Below are 14,440 nucleotides of genomic sequence, written 5' to 3' on the forward strand. Positions count from 1 at the left end.
GGAAGGAGGATAACCAATGGGATATGCTATATCAGGGTACAAATTATATCACAATGATAAGGAGGATCAACTTGGTGGGGGTGTGGCACTTTATGTCCAGGAGGGTATAGAGTCCAACAGGATAAAGATCATACAAGTGTCTAAATGCTCAGTAGAATCTAAATGGGAAGAAATTCCATGTGTGTTGGGTAAGAGTATAGTGACAGGAGTATACTACCATCCACCTGGACAAAATGGACAGAGAGATGATGAAATCCTAAGAGAAATCAGGGAAGCTAACCAATTTGGCAGTGCAATAATAATGCGAGATTTCAATTACCCCAATATTGACTGGGTAAATGTAACATCAGAACTTGCTAGAGACAAAGTTCCTGGATGTAATAAATGACTGCTTCATGGAGCAATTGGTTCAGGAACCAACAAGAGAGGGAGCTATTTTAGATTTAATTCTTAGTGGAACGCAGGATTTGGTGAGAGCGGTAAAGGTGGTGGGGCCACTTGGCAACAGTGATCATAACATGATCAAATTTAAACTAATAACTGGAAGAGGGACAATAAGTAAATCTGCAGCTCTAACACTAAACTTTCAAAAGGGAAACTTTGATAAAATGAGGAAAATACTTTACAAAAACTGAAAGGTGCAGCTGCAAAGGTTAAGTGTTCAACAGGCATAGACATTGTTTAAAAATACAATCCTAGAGGCGCAGTCCATATGTATTCCACACATTAAGAAAGGTGGAAGGAAGGCAAAACGATTACAGTCATAGTTAAAAGGTGAGGTGAAAGAGGTTATTTTAGCCAAAAGAAATCCTTCAAAAATTGGAAGAAGGATCCATTTGAAGAAAACAGGATAAAACATAAGCATTGTCAAGTTAAGTGTAAAACACTGATAAGACAGGCGAAGAGAGAATTTGAAATGAAGTTAGCCATAGAGGCAAAAACTCATAATAAAACTTTTTAAAATATATCCGAAGCAAGAAACCTGTGAGGGAGTCAGTTGGATCATTAGATGACCAAGGGGCTCTTAGGGAAGATAATGCCACTGCAGAAAGACTAAATGAATTCTTTGCTTCCGTGTTTACTAATGAGGGTGTTGGAGAGATACCAGTTCTGGAGACGGTTTTCAGGGGTGATGATGAGTCAGACGAACTGAACGCAATCACTGTGAACCTGGAAGATGTAGTAGGCCAGATTGACAAACTAAAGAGTAGCAAATCACCTGGACTGGATGGTATGCATCCTAGTGCACTGAAGGAACTCAAAAATGAAATTTCTGATCTATCATTTAAAATTTGTAACCTATCATTAAAATCATCCATTGTACCTGAAGACTGGAGGGTGCCCAATGTAACCCCAATATTTAAAAAAGGCTCTAGTGGCAATCCGGGTAACTACAGACCAGTGAGCCTGACTTCAGTGCCGAGAAAAATAGTGGAAACTATTCTCAAGATCAAAATCGTAGAGCATATAGAAAGACATGGTTTAATGGAACACAGTCAACATGGATTTACCCAAGGGAAGTCTTGCCTAACAAATCTGCTTCATTTTTTTGAAGGGGTTAATAAACATGTGGATAAAGGTGAACCGGTAGATGTAGTGTATTTGGATTTTCAGAAGGCATTTGACAAAGTCCCTCATGAGAGGCTTCTAAGAAAACTAAAAAGTCATGGGATAGGAGGTGATGTCCTTTTGTGGATTACAAACTGGTTAAAAGACAGGAAACAGTAGTATTAAATGGTCAATTTTCTCAGTGGAAAAGGGTAAACAGTGGAGTGCCACAGAGATCTGTACTTAGACCGGTGCTTTTCAATATATATATATAAATGATCTGGAAAGGAATACGACAAGTGATGTTATCAAACCTGCAGATGATACAAAATTATTCAGAGTAGTTAAATCACAAGCGGATTGTGATACATTACAGGAGGACCTTGCAAGACTGGAAGATTGGGCATTCAAATGGCAGATGAAATTTAATGTGGACACGTGCAAGGTGTTGTATATAGGGAAAAATAACCCTTGCTGTAGTTACACGATGTTAGGTTCCATATTAGGAGCTACCACCCAGGAAAAAGATCTAGGCATCATAGTGGATAATACTTTAAAATTGTCAGCTCAGTGTGTTGCAGCAGTCAAAAAAGCAAACAGAATGTTAGGGATTATTAAGAAGGGAATGGTTAATAAAAAAATAAAACGGAAAATGTCATAATGCCTCTGTATCGCTCCATGGTGAGACTGCACCTTGATTACTGTGTACAATTCTGGTCACCACATCTCAAAAAAGATATAGTTGCGATGGAGAAGGTACAGAGAAGGGCAACCAAAATGATAAAGGGGATGGAACTGCTCCCCTATGAGGAAAGGCTGAAGAGGTTAGGGCTGTTCAGCTTGGACAAAAGATGGGGAGGGGGGATATGATAGAGTCTTTAAGATCATGAGAGGTCTTGAACTAGAAGACGTGAATCGGTTATTTACACTTTCGAATAATAGAAGGACTAGGGGGCATTTCATGAAGTTAGCAAGTAGCACATTTAAGACTAATCGGAGAAAATTCTTTTTCACTCAACACACAATAAGGCTCTGGAATTTGTTGCCAGAAGATGTGGTTAGTGCAATTAGTGTAGCTGGGTTCAAAAAAGATTTGGAGAAGTTCTTGGAGAAGTCCATTAGCTGTTATTAATCAAGTTTATTTATTTATTTGAACATTTTTATATACCGACAGTCGTTGGGAACATCCCATTGGTTTACATAGGAACATAAATTAGCAACAGGCTTTACAATAAACAATTTGAGAAATTGAGTTTCATGCAAACTAGTTATGAATGAGAGGAAAGGGGGTGGGGGGTAGAAGAGGTTCAACCAGCAACAAGATAACCTGCAACATAGTTTACAAATAATTGAAGTCAAATAACCTGAAAGAAACTTATATTCAGAGACTAGAACTGGCAGCATTGACAAAAAAGATATATACAAATCTGGAGCAAGGAGGAGTACACATTATGGGGGAAGGGGGTGTTTAGAATCTATATACTAAGTAGCGGACGTGTTTGCTGCCCTGGGAGTGGGAGAAATTGCAATCAACAGGAGTAGGCCTGTTTAAATAGCCAGGTCTTGAGATTCTGCTTAATTTTCTTTGGGCATATTTCTTGGCGAAGACTGGCGGGCATGGAATTCCAAAGCAGAGGACCAGCAACGGAGAGGGCACGGCTTTTGGTGGTCATGTTTTGTGTGTTTGGGTGAGGGTGTGTGTAGAGTTGCCAAGTACTGTTTTCTGGTGGGTCTGGACGAGGTGTGAAAACAGAGGCGCTCCTTGAACCAGAACATATTTTCGTTGTGCAGGGATTTGTGAATGATAGAGAGGGCTTTATATGTTATCCGGTATGTGACAGGTAGCCAATGCAAATCTTTGAGGACTGGGGTAATATGATCATTTCTGTGGGTATTGGTGAGGATGCGGGCTGCCGCATTTTGTAGTATATCCAGAGATTGTATTGTGTTTTTGGGAAGGCCAATAAGGATGGCGTTACAGTAGTCTATCCTGGACAAAATGGTAGATTTGAGTATTGTCCGAAAGTCATTAAGATGTAAAAGGGGTTTCAGTTTTTTTAGCGTGTGAAGCTTAAAGAATCCATCTTTTAAGGTGGAGTTGATGAACTTTTTTAGGTTGAGTTGATTGTCCAGGGTGACCCCGAGGCTACGGACATATTGTGAAAAGATGATTGAGGAGTGATGTACATCTTGTTCTGTTTATTCTACTATTATATGCCATTTCGCATTTCATTGTTAAATTTAAATTTTAAAATCTTTTAATGTAACAAGTTGTTATAAATGTAAACCGGAGTGAAGGCAACTCTGCTATACCTCGGTATATAAAAAATGCTAAATAAATAAGTAAGTAAGTAAGTAAGTGTGTATTGTGCAGGAGTAGATTTAGGTTGGCATTGTGGGGAGAGATGATTAGTAGCTCAGTTTTGGCAGTATTGAGCACCAGTGAGATATCTGAGAGTAGGAAGCTGATTGCGGCCAGGGCCAAAACCCAAGTTTTCATGGCATTGGATAGCGTGTCAGTTATGGGTATGAGGATCTGTACGTCGTCTGCATATATGAAATGCGGAAGACCGAGCTTGGAAAGGAGGCTGCAGAGAGGAAGGAGGTATATATTAAAGAGGGTGGAGGACAGGGAGGAACCTTGAGGGATGCCTTGTGTCAGGTTGATAGGTTTCGATTCGCTATTTCCAATTTTTACTCTGTATTGCCTGTTGCTTAAGTATGATTGAAACCAGAGTAGGGAGCTGCCAGAGATGCCGATTTCTTTAAGGCGTTCTATAAGCGTGTAGTGATTGACTGTGTCAAAGGCAGAAGAGATGTCCAGGGGGACCAAAATATACGATTGGCCTTTATTGAGGGCTTTTAGGATGTAGTCAGAGAGGGAGATGAGGAGGGTTTCAGTGCTAAGGTGTTTGTGAAAGCCATATTGAGAGGGGAAGAGGATATGATGTTCGTCTAAGTAATCGGAGAGTTGGCAGTTAATTATTTTTTCAAGGATTTTTGAAATGAAGGGGATATTGGTTATGGGGCGAAAGTTGGAAGGGTCTGCTGGGTCAAGGGAGGGGTTTTTTAAGATAGGTTTAATTATGGCTTGCTTAAGTTGGTTAGGGACAGTACCAAGAGTGATGGATCTGTTGATGATATAGGATATTGGTTTGGCGATGATGTTGGCTATGGTGAGGAGGGTTTTAATAGGGACAGTGTCTGATGGGTGCGATGCAAATTTAATATTCTTAAGAATGGATTCCACTTCTAATGACGTGGAGGGCTCAAAAGACTTGAGAACAGCTGGGGTGTGTGTAGATTGGGTTTTTGTATGGGTGCAAGGGGAAGCCGAGGTATTTATTGCTTGGGTTATAGAGGGGGTGGGGGTGGAGAAGAAGCGCAACAATTTTTTCTATTTTATTGTGGAAATATCGTTCAAGGTCTTAACATTTGTTAAATTGGAGTTGATGAATTTTTTGGGCGTAAAAATCTCTTAGTTTTGTCTATGGCTTCTCGGTAGGTGTGTAGGAAGGATCTGAACCTTGCCAACTGGGGAGGTGACGGGTCTTTATGCCAGCTTTTTTCTAGTTTTCTTAGATTATGTTTCATAGTTTTGAGCTCCAGCGTGTACCAAGGTTTCTGTTTATTATTTGCTGGGTTAATTACTTTACTTAGGGAATAGCCATTGCTATTAACTGAATCATTAGCATGGGATCTTCTTACTGTTTGGGTAATTGCCAGCTTCTTGTGGCCTGGTTTGGCCTCTGTTGGAAACAGGATGCTGGGCTTGATGGACCCTTGGTCTGACCCAGCATGGCATTTTCTTATGTTCAATCAAAAAACAAAGCAGCAGAACACCTCTCTAATAGTTACTAGATACTAGAATCCAAGTATCATTTGGATTTACATTAAAATTCCCACATCACAAAAGGCCAATATTGAAGAATATTGGCCTTTTGCTTGAAAAGGCCAATATTCTTCAATACCTTAAAAACAAAAAATAATAAATAAAATGAAATGAAATCTACAAACTCACAGGAACCCAAAATATATAAACATGGACATGGTTCAAATGAAATTCAGTAACAGCACAGCAAAGGAAAAAACTCACCAGGACGGCAAAACCGTCTCACCCAACACTTTCAAATATGGCGCCAACGCGTCTTTGAGGCCATCTTTGCTGGCTGGCATTTAAATTTCACATAGGCTTCATACGTCACCGGAAATCCTATCCAAAACAAAAAAACTTGCCAAAGAAACTACTGATCCCATACTGAAAAGGGCTAAAAAACAGACCAATCGATTTCTTTGTTTAAGCCCTTAGGGACTACCGTGTCAAAATAATGTATCCATTTCTGTTCCCTGCGTAAAAGGTAGTTATCAAAATCACCTTCTCTATTGCTAGGTATCAATCTTTCGATAACTGCAAAGCGTAAAACTTCAAAAGAGTGACAATGTTGTAAACAATGTTGTACCACTGGTGCTTCTACGCGTTGACTCGCGATGGCACTTTTATGTTCGATTATACGAGTTTTTAAACTACGTTTGGTTTTGCCAATATAGAGTAAAGGGCATGGACACCTTAGCCCATAAATTACACCCTTCGACTGGCAATCAGTATAAGACTTAAATCTAAACTTGCCATTGCCAAACACCGGTAAAAACTCTCCAGAGAACGATTGACTGCAAACGCTACATTTGTTACAAGGAAAATGTCCCTTAGGATCCATATTGTCAACTGAATCCCATATTTTTTCATCAGAAAAATCTGAACATACCATGAAGTCTCTTAAATTCCTGCCTCGTTTAAAAGCAAAACGGGGAAATTGCCGTAACTCGGTATGTAAGCTAACTACATGCCAATACTTCTTAATAATGTTTTGAACTTTGTATATCTGCGGAGAGAATGGAAGCACGCAAGTGCTTCTATTTGAAACCAGCTGGTTCTGAGATGGCAAAAAGAGAAGGTCACGATTAATCCACCTGGCACGTTTATATGCCTTTCTAATAATTTTCAACGGATATCCTCTCTGTTGAAAATTAAGGATCAAATGCTTGGCTTTCGATTTATAATCTAATAAATCTGAACATAGCCTCCTCAGTCTTAAAAATTGACCATATGGCAAATTAGATTTTAAATGATATGGGTGACAACTATCGAATCGAAGCAAGGTATTCTTATCCGTTGATTTACGGTACAAAGAAAAAGCAAAACCTGTCGTCTGCAGGGAGATGGAACAACTATAGAAGTATCTGTACCGGATCCTGAAGAATTCGAAAAATAAACCCGTAACCAAAGTTGTCTAATAAATTTATGCACATAAGTTTCAATATCAAATAGATCCAAACCTAAAATGGGCACAAAAGATAGACCCTTCTCTAATAATGATACTTGGGCCGTGGTTAAAACTATCGATAGTTACCGAGTAACTATCGATAGTTTTAACCACGGCCCAAGTATCATTTACTATCTATCGATAGTTACCTCGGACACTCAGGGCCCTTCTGAAAACTGGTCGCCATGCTGAAAAAAGGGCAGCACGCAGTCGGTGGCCGTCGGGCACCAAGAAGTACACTGCCGGGAACTGACCGCAAAATGCGGTAAAAACTTACCGAAGCTTCAGAGGAGGTCTGTGTGCGATGGGGGACCCTGGGCTGAGGAAAAATGAAGAAAAAACTTCAAGAAATTCCATGAGGAAAATGAGAGAGAAATTCTCACAGGGCTCCTAAAAACCGCGAAGCAACTGCTGTGAGGAAAAAAAAAGAGACTGAAGGGGGACCCCATGTGGCCACAGGGTTGGTGGCAAGCTGGGTATGCTCAGTGTGCCAGTCAAAGTTCTAGAAACTTTGACAAAATTGTTCCGTGACAGGGCTCCATCTGATGATGTCACCCATCTGTGAGGACTACCATACTGCTTGTCCTGGGAGAAGAAACAATTGAAGAGTGACCTCTAGAGATATTCATGGAAATACAAGGGGCATATACATAACACACTTGTCATGTAGGTCAGTATGTTGTGTCTGTTTGGCCACCAGGTGGCTCCACTGGAAAAGATGTACTGTGCAGACAATCTATTCCTTCTGCAAAGCCCTGGTCTATCAGGCCAGGGCTTTGCAGAAGCACACACACAGGCAATCATACAAACACAGATGCACACACACAGACATACACAAGCTTCCAAACACAGAAACTTGCATGTATAAGGCTCCCAAACATACATACACAAGCATACACAAACAGGCATAGGCAGTGACACCCATTTACACAAGCAAATACACACAAGCAGGAACAGACATACTGTATACACACAGGCATGCATACATATACACACAGAGACAATCACAAGTAACATACATACAGGTTCAGGCACACATAGGCTCCCCTAAACTCACACAGGGAGACAGACATGCCCCCCATGCATATTCAGGCAGAGGCACCTAAACACACAGGCTGTTATAGATCAGACTATCCAAGCAATAATGAGCACTTTTTGCTAGTAAATTTATGTATTTCTTGATTTTATTTGCAGTATAATACCAATACTCACAGATGACATTTATCATAATTATATATATATATATATATATATATATATATATATATATATATATATATATATACATACACACACACACACACACACACGCGCAAAGTATGCATAACAAAGTTTAATATTTAAAAGTCTGATATCCAATTATGTGTTTCTACAAGATCATTCTGGAAGGCGAGTAGTGGGGTGATCATAATTGTTGAGTTTAATTATCATAATCTCAGGAGCCAAGGGTACTGAAAGTTAATTGTTGGGGGTGGGGGGGGGGGGGGGGGTGCAGGAGGTGGGAAGATGTGTGTGGTAGGCTGAAGGTGTTGTGCTCGGGGGTGGACCCTTGTCCTGGAGCAGTGGAGAACGGCTCCCTGGTAGGGACCAGGAAGCACCTGCCCCCAGGGGGCGGAACATTGGAGGAGACAGAGGATAGGATGAGCTTCACCACTGGAAGCCCGCGGTCCCTCGGGGTGGAGCCCGTAGGGACCCGGGCCTCTTGGACTTAGGTGGGCCTCACAGGGTATCCTGGAGAGATGGTAGACAGGCGTGCCCACAGACAGGAAGGAAGCACGGTCGGGTTCGAGGCTGGAGGTCAGATGGAGCAAGGAAGACCAGAACAGCGTAGGTGATGACAAGGCAAGGGACAGAGCCAGAATCAGATGACGTAGTCAATCAGGCCGAGGTCAGATACCAGGAATCAGTCCGAGAGTAGTCAGCAAGCAGGGGGTCAGGTTCCGGAGGTCAGACAAGGTCACAGGCAGGCTGAGGTCAGAAGGCAGGCAGCGAGTAGTCAAGGGACGAGCCAAGGTCAGTACCAGAGAGACAGTCTGAGGGTACTACCTGGGGAGATGGACGGATGAACACTGGAACAGGAGGACGCTGGAACAATGGGATGCAGGAACAAGACTGGAACAAGACTTCAGAACGCAGTGACAATCTAGCAGACAATACAATGCCGACCCGATTGCCAAGGCAAGGAAGTGCAGGCAGGAATTTCCTTAAGTAGTTCCTTCAATCAGGGCGTGCCACGGAGCTAGGACCCGCCCCTGGCCCTACTAAAGCCTGGGCGGTCCGCGCACGTGCGCGTAGGGGCGTGGCCAACGCCACGGACGGTGCCAAACTCTGGCGTGAGGCCTGGTGCGCAGTGGAAGGCCCGGCAACCGCCGCCGCGGGACGCCGGGGCTGAAAGTGCTTGCAGCTGCCGCTGGGGAGGCCGACCCGGGACCTGCTGAGGAGCCAGAGAGGTGAGTAGGCCCATGCACGGGTCGGACGCAGACAGGGCACGCAACAGTATGCCCCCCCCCCCCTTCTAGGCCTTTCTCTACTCGGCCGTGGCTTGTCAGGGTGAATCTTATGAAAGGTCTTTAAAAGCTCCTTATCAAGGATGTTGTGGGAAGGTTCCCACGAGTCCTCCTCGGCCCCATAACCCTCCAGGGCTAGGAGGTACTCCCATTTCCCTCGACGCCGACAGACGTCGAGGACCTCTCTTACCTGAAGAGATGTGTATGGTTCGGTAGAGATCCGTGGAGGAGAGGGAACTCTACGTGAGGGCCAGGAGAGGACCAAAGGCTTCAACAGTGACACAAGGAACGTGTTATGGATACCCATGGCACGAGGTAACTGGCGTTGATACGATACAGCTCCCACTCTTCGAATCACTGGTTACGGGCCAATGTATTTGGGAGCCAAGCGATGAGAGGGAAATCTCAGTCTTATATGTCGAGCGCTCAGCCGCACCTTTTGGCCAGGACGGAAGAGTGGAGCGGGACATCTATGGGCATCAGAAGTAAGCTTGGCACGTTCAGCGGCTTAGGAAAGGTGCTCTTTAACTTGATTCCACACTTGATGAATGGTGTGAGCCATGGATTGTGCCGCTGGAGAAAGAACAGTGAAGGAACTGGAAGAGGTAGTCGAGGTTGTCGTCCAAATACCACAGAGAATGGAGATACATCAGTGGCCGCAGCAACGTGGGGTATTATGCGACAGCTCAGCCCAGGGTAGTAGATCAGACCGGTTGTCCTGCTGATCATTCACGTAGGATTGGAGGAATGTCAATAAGGTCCGATTGGTCCTTTCAGCTTGACCATTGGCCTGTGGATGATAGGCCGATGTGAAACTTAGGGCAATGTTAAACTTTTTACATAGGGAACACCAGTACCTGGCAGCAAACTGTGGTCCTCGGTCAAACTTAGGGCAATGTTAAACTTTTTACATAGGGAATACCAGTACCTGGCAGCAAACTGTGGTCCTCGGTCAAATATAATCTCCTTTGGGAGTCCATGGAGATGGAAAATGTGTTTCAAAAACAACTTGGCTAATTCTGGGGCCGATGGAAGGCCGTCAAGGGAATAAAGTGACCCATCTTCAAAAAACAATCAATGATGACCCAGATTACGGTATTGTTCTGGGACGGAGGCAGGACTGTGATAAAGTCCATTGAGATGCTGGACCATGGCTTGGTAGGTGCTGGAAGAGGTTGGAGTAGGCCCCAAGGCCTTCAGGTAGGCGGCTTCGGTTGGGCGCAGACAGGACAAGAATCTACATAATTCCTGGCATCTTGTACCATGTTGGGCCACCAATATCTCTGTAACATCTCTAGGGTTCTGGCACGACCCGGGTGTCCTGCCAACTTGGAATCATGAGCCCATTTCAGAACTCGTTCACGTAATCTACATGGAATGATGGTTTTCCCCAGTAGGAACTGTAGTGGTCACACCAAGGGATACACAGGCTATAATGTAGCTAGGGGCATCTGGAACATCTTCAGGATCGAATGATCTTGACAGTGCATCAGCACGAAGGTTCTTAGAACCTGGGCGAAAGCATAGAACAAAGTTAGAGCATTCAAAGAAGAGCACCCATCGGGCTCGTCGAGGATTCAAGAGTTGAGCCTCTTTAAGGTGCTCAAGGTTCTTATGGTCAGTGAAGATGGTAAATTTGTGTTGCGCCCCTTCCAACCAGGGGCGCCACTCTTGGAGTGCCAACTTGACAGCGAGGAGTTCTTGGTCACTAACGGTATAACATTGCTCTGTAGGAGAGAACTTGTGTGAGTAGAATGAACAAGGTATCAATTTGCCCTTAGGGGAATACTGGCTCAAAACAGCCCCTGCACCAATTGCAGAGGCGTCGACTTCGACGACAAATGGACGCCTTGGGTCCGGATGCTGAAGACATGGACCAGAACAAAAAGCTTCCTTAAGCATCTGAAAGGCGGCTTGTGCTTTAGGAGTCCACACACGAGCGTTAGCCCCTTTCTTGGTCATGGCAGTAAGCGGAGCAGCTAGAGTAGAATAATTGGCAATGAAGCTCTGGTAATAATTAGTGAAGCCAAGGAAACATTGTAAGGCCCGTAGGCCTACCAGCTGAAGCCAGTCACGGATCCCCTGAACTTTCTCTGGATCCATGGAGAAACCTCGATCGGATATGATGTACCCTAGGAAGGGTAAGTGATTACGCTTGAAGAGGCATTTTTCTAACTTGGCGTAAAGGTGGTTTTCTCTTAGACGTTGAAGGACAATCCTAACATGATCTTGATGGGATTCAAGGTCTTTAGAAAAGATCAGGATGTCGTCAAGATAGACGACTACGAAGGAATACAAAAGGTCTCGGAGAATTTTATTCATAATTCATTGAAAGACCGCTGGGGTATTGCATAGCCCAAAGGGCATCACGGTATATTCATAGTGACCATCCTTCATGTTGAATGCGATTTTCCAGATATCTTCAGGTCGGATGCGTACCAGATTGTACGCACCCCTCAGATCTAACTTGGTGAAGATCCGTGCCCCTTCAAGGCGGTCAAACAGCTTGCTGATAAGGGGCAGGGGGTATCGGTCTTGGCGGGTTATGGCGTTGAGCCCTCTGTAGTCAATGCAAGGGCGTAAACCGCAGTCTTTTTTTCTTAACAAAGAAAAAACCCGTTCCAGAAGCAGAATCAGAAGGACGAATGAACCCCTTTTCTGGGTTCTCTTTCATATACTCAGACATAGCCTGGGTTTCAAGTTGGGACAGGGAGGTGTTGTGCCCGGCAGGAGTTCAATGGGACAGTCAAAATTGTGTAATGGAGGCAAGGTATCCGCTTTCTGCTTCGAGAAGACATCTTTGAAGTCAGCGTACTGAGGAGGCAAACCAGGAAGAGTAACAGACTTCAGAACAGGAATTACTGGAGATCCTGGACGTAAACATGTCTTCTGGCACTTAGAGCCCCACTGCATCAACTGCAGGGAACGCCAATTGACCTGGGGTTCGTGGGTCTGAAGCCAGGGCAGCCCCAGGATAACTGGATGAGTGGAACGTTTTAATACATAGAAGGACATCTCCTCCTCGTGGAGAGTGCCCACGGTTAAGATGAACAGCCACTGTTTGGTGGGTGATGAGCCCTGGAAGATGTTCTCCTTGAATCGAGGTGATACGGAGGCTCACATCTAATGGTTTAAGAGGAATGTTCAGAAGCTTGACAATGTCATCCATGTTGAAGCTACCACTTGCTCCAGTGTCAACAAAAGCAGTGGTGGTGAAGGAGTGGGCCTCGATGCTGAGAGAGACCGGAAGCAAGAGTTGGGGGCTGGTGACAGTAGTGCCTAAGCTCGGGACCCCCGCCGGGCTCAGGCGTTGCAGTTTTCAGGACGAACCGAGCAGGACTGCAAACGATGACCGGAAGTGCCACAGTAAAGGCAGAGACCCTCCTTCCTCTGAGGGAGGTATTCAGTCGGAGAAGGTCGCCCACGGTTCACCTCCATAGGTTCCACCACGTTAGAGAGTGGTGGTGCTGGAGTCTTGACTGGGGACTTGGGACACACGTGGGATGCGGAGTAGGAGAGCGGGAGGCCTTTACTTCTAGGCGCCTTTGCCGGAGATGATGGTCGATCTTCCCGGTAAGGGAAATCAGTCCTCTAGAGACGTGGGAGTCTCACGGACGGAGAGTTCATCTTTAAGAGCGCAGGAGAGTCCATCTAAGAAGATGGCTTGCAGACAATCTTCTTGCCACCCAAGCTCCGTGGCCAGAGTCCTAAACTCCACTGTATACTCAGAGAGGGTCCGGGACCCTTGGCAAAGGTGGAGTAGGTTATGACTGGCTACAGCCTGGTGGTCTGGGTCTCTGAAGATCTGCTTGAAGAGAGCAACAAACTCTGATAACTTGGAAAGTATAGGATCCGAGCGTTCCCATAAGGGAGAGGCCCATGCGAGAGCCTTCCCTTCCAGGCGAGATAGGATGAAGGTCACCTTGGTGATTTCCTTCAGGAACAATGAGGGTTGCAGTGCAAATTGCATGAAGCAATGATTAAGGAAGCCACAACTGGAGCGTGAGTCCCCATTGTATCGAGGAGGTGCGGGAAGTGCCGACGATGCCTTGGGAAGCATAGAGGCCAAATGGCCCACAGGATTGGCCAAAGCTATATCTCGTAGCTGGGAACAAAGCTCTTCCACCGAAGAAGCCAGCGATTCCAAAGCGTGACGATGTTCTTTGACTGTGGAAGCCAAACCTGGTAGGGCCCTGGAGGCGGGAGACTCCGCCAAATCCATGGCCTTGGCAACCTGTTGCGCTCATGGGTGGACCCTTGTCCTGGAGCAGTGGAGAATGGTTCCCTGGTAGGGAAAAGGAAGCACCTGCCCCCAGGGGGCGGAGCACTGGAGGAGACAGTGGCTAGGATGAGCTTCACCAATGGAAGCCCGCAGGCCCCCTGGGTGGAGCCCGTAGGGACCCGGGCCACTTGGACTTAGGTGGGCCTCGCAGGGTCTCCTGGAGAGATGGTAGACAGGCGTGCCCACAGACAGGAAGGGAGCACGGTCAGGTTCAAGGCTGGAGGTCAGATGGAGCAAGGAAGACCAGAACAGCATAGGTGATGACAAGGCAAGCGACAGAGCCAGAATCAGAAGACAGTCAATCAGGCCGAGGTCAGATACCAGGAATCAATCCAAGAGTAGTCAGCAAGCAGGGGTCAGGTTCCGGAGGTCAGATGAGGTCACAGGCAGGCTGAGGTCAGAAGGCAGGCATCAGGCAGAGTGGTCAAGGGACGAGCCAAGGTCAGTACCAGAGAGACAGTCCGAGGGTACTAACTGGGGAGATGGACGGACGAACACTGGAACAGGAAGATGCTGGAACAATAGGATGCAGGAACAAGCCTGGAACAAGACTGGAACAAGACTTCAGAACGCAGTGACAATCTAGCACACAATACAATGCCGACTCGATTGCCAAGGCGAGGAAGTGCAGGCAGGAACTTCCTTAAGTAGTTCCTTCAATCAGAGCCACCGTGGAGCTAGGACCCGCCCCTGGCCATACTAAAGGCTGGGCGTTCCATGCACGCGCACCCGTAGGGGCGTGGCCAACACCATGGATGGTGCTGAACTCCGGCGTGAGGCCT

The 14,440-nt window shown here is 45.5% G+C and overlaps 1 protein-coding gene across 1 annotated transcript in view; it reads right to left on the reverse strand.

The window, feature by feature from the left end:
* The window catches only part of PARVB (parvin beta), a 465,356-nt gene that overhangs the window by 189,789 nt on the left and 261,127 nt on the right, over positions 1 to 14,440 (reverse strand).

This window comes from Rhinatrema bivittatum, chromosome 4, assembly GCF_901001135.1.
Source record: "Rhinatrema bivittatum chromosome 4, aRhiBiv1.1, whole genome shotgun sequence".
Taxonomy (NCBI): domain Eukaryota; kingdom Metazoa; phylum Chordata; class Amphibia; order Gymnophiona; family Rhinatrematidae; genus Rhinatrema; species Rhinatrema bivittatum.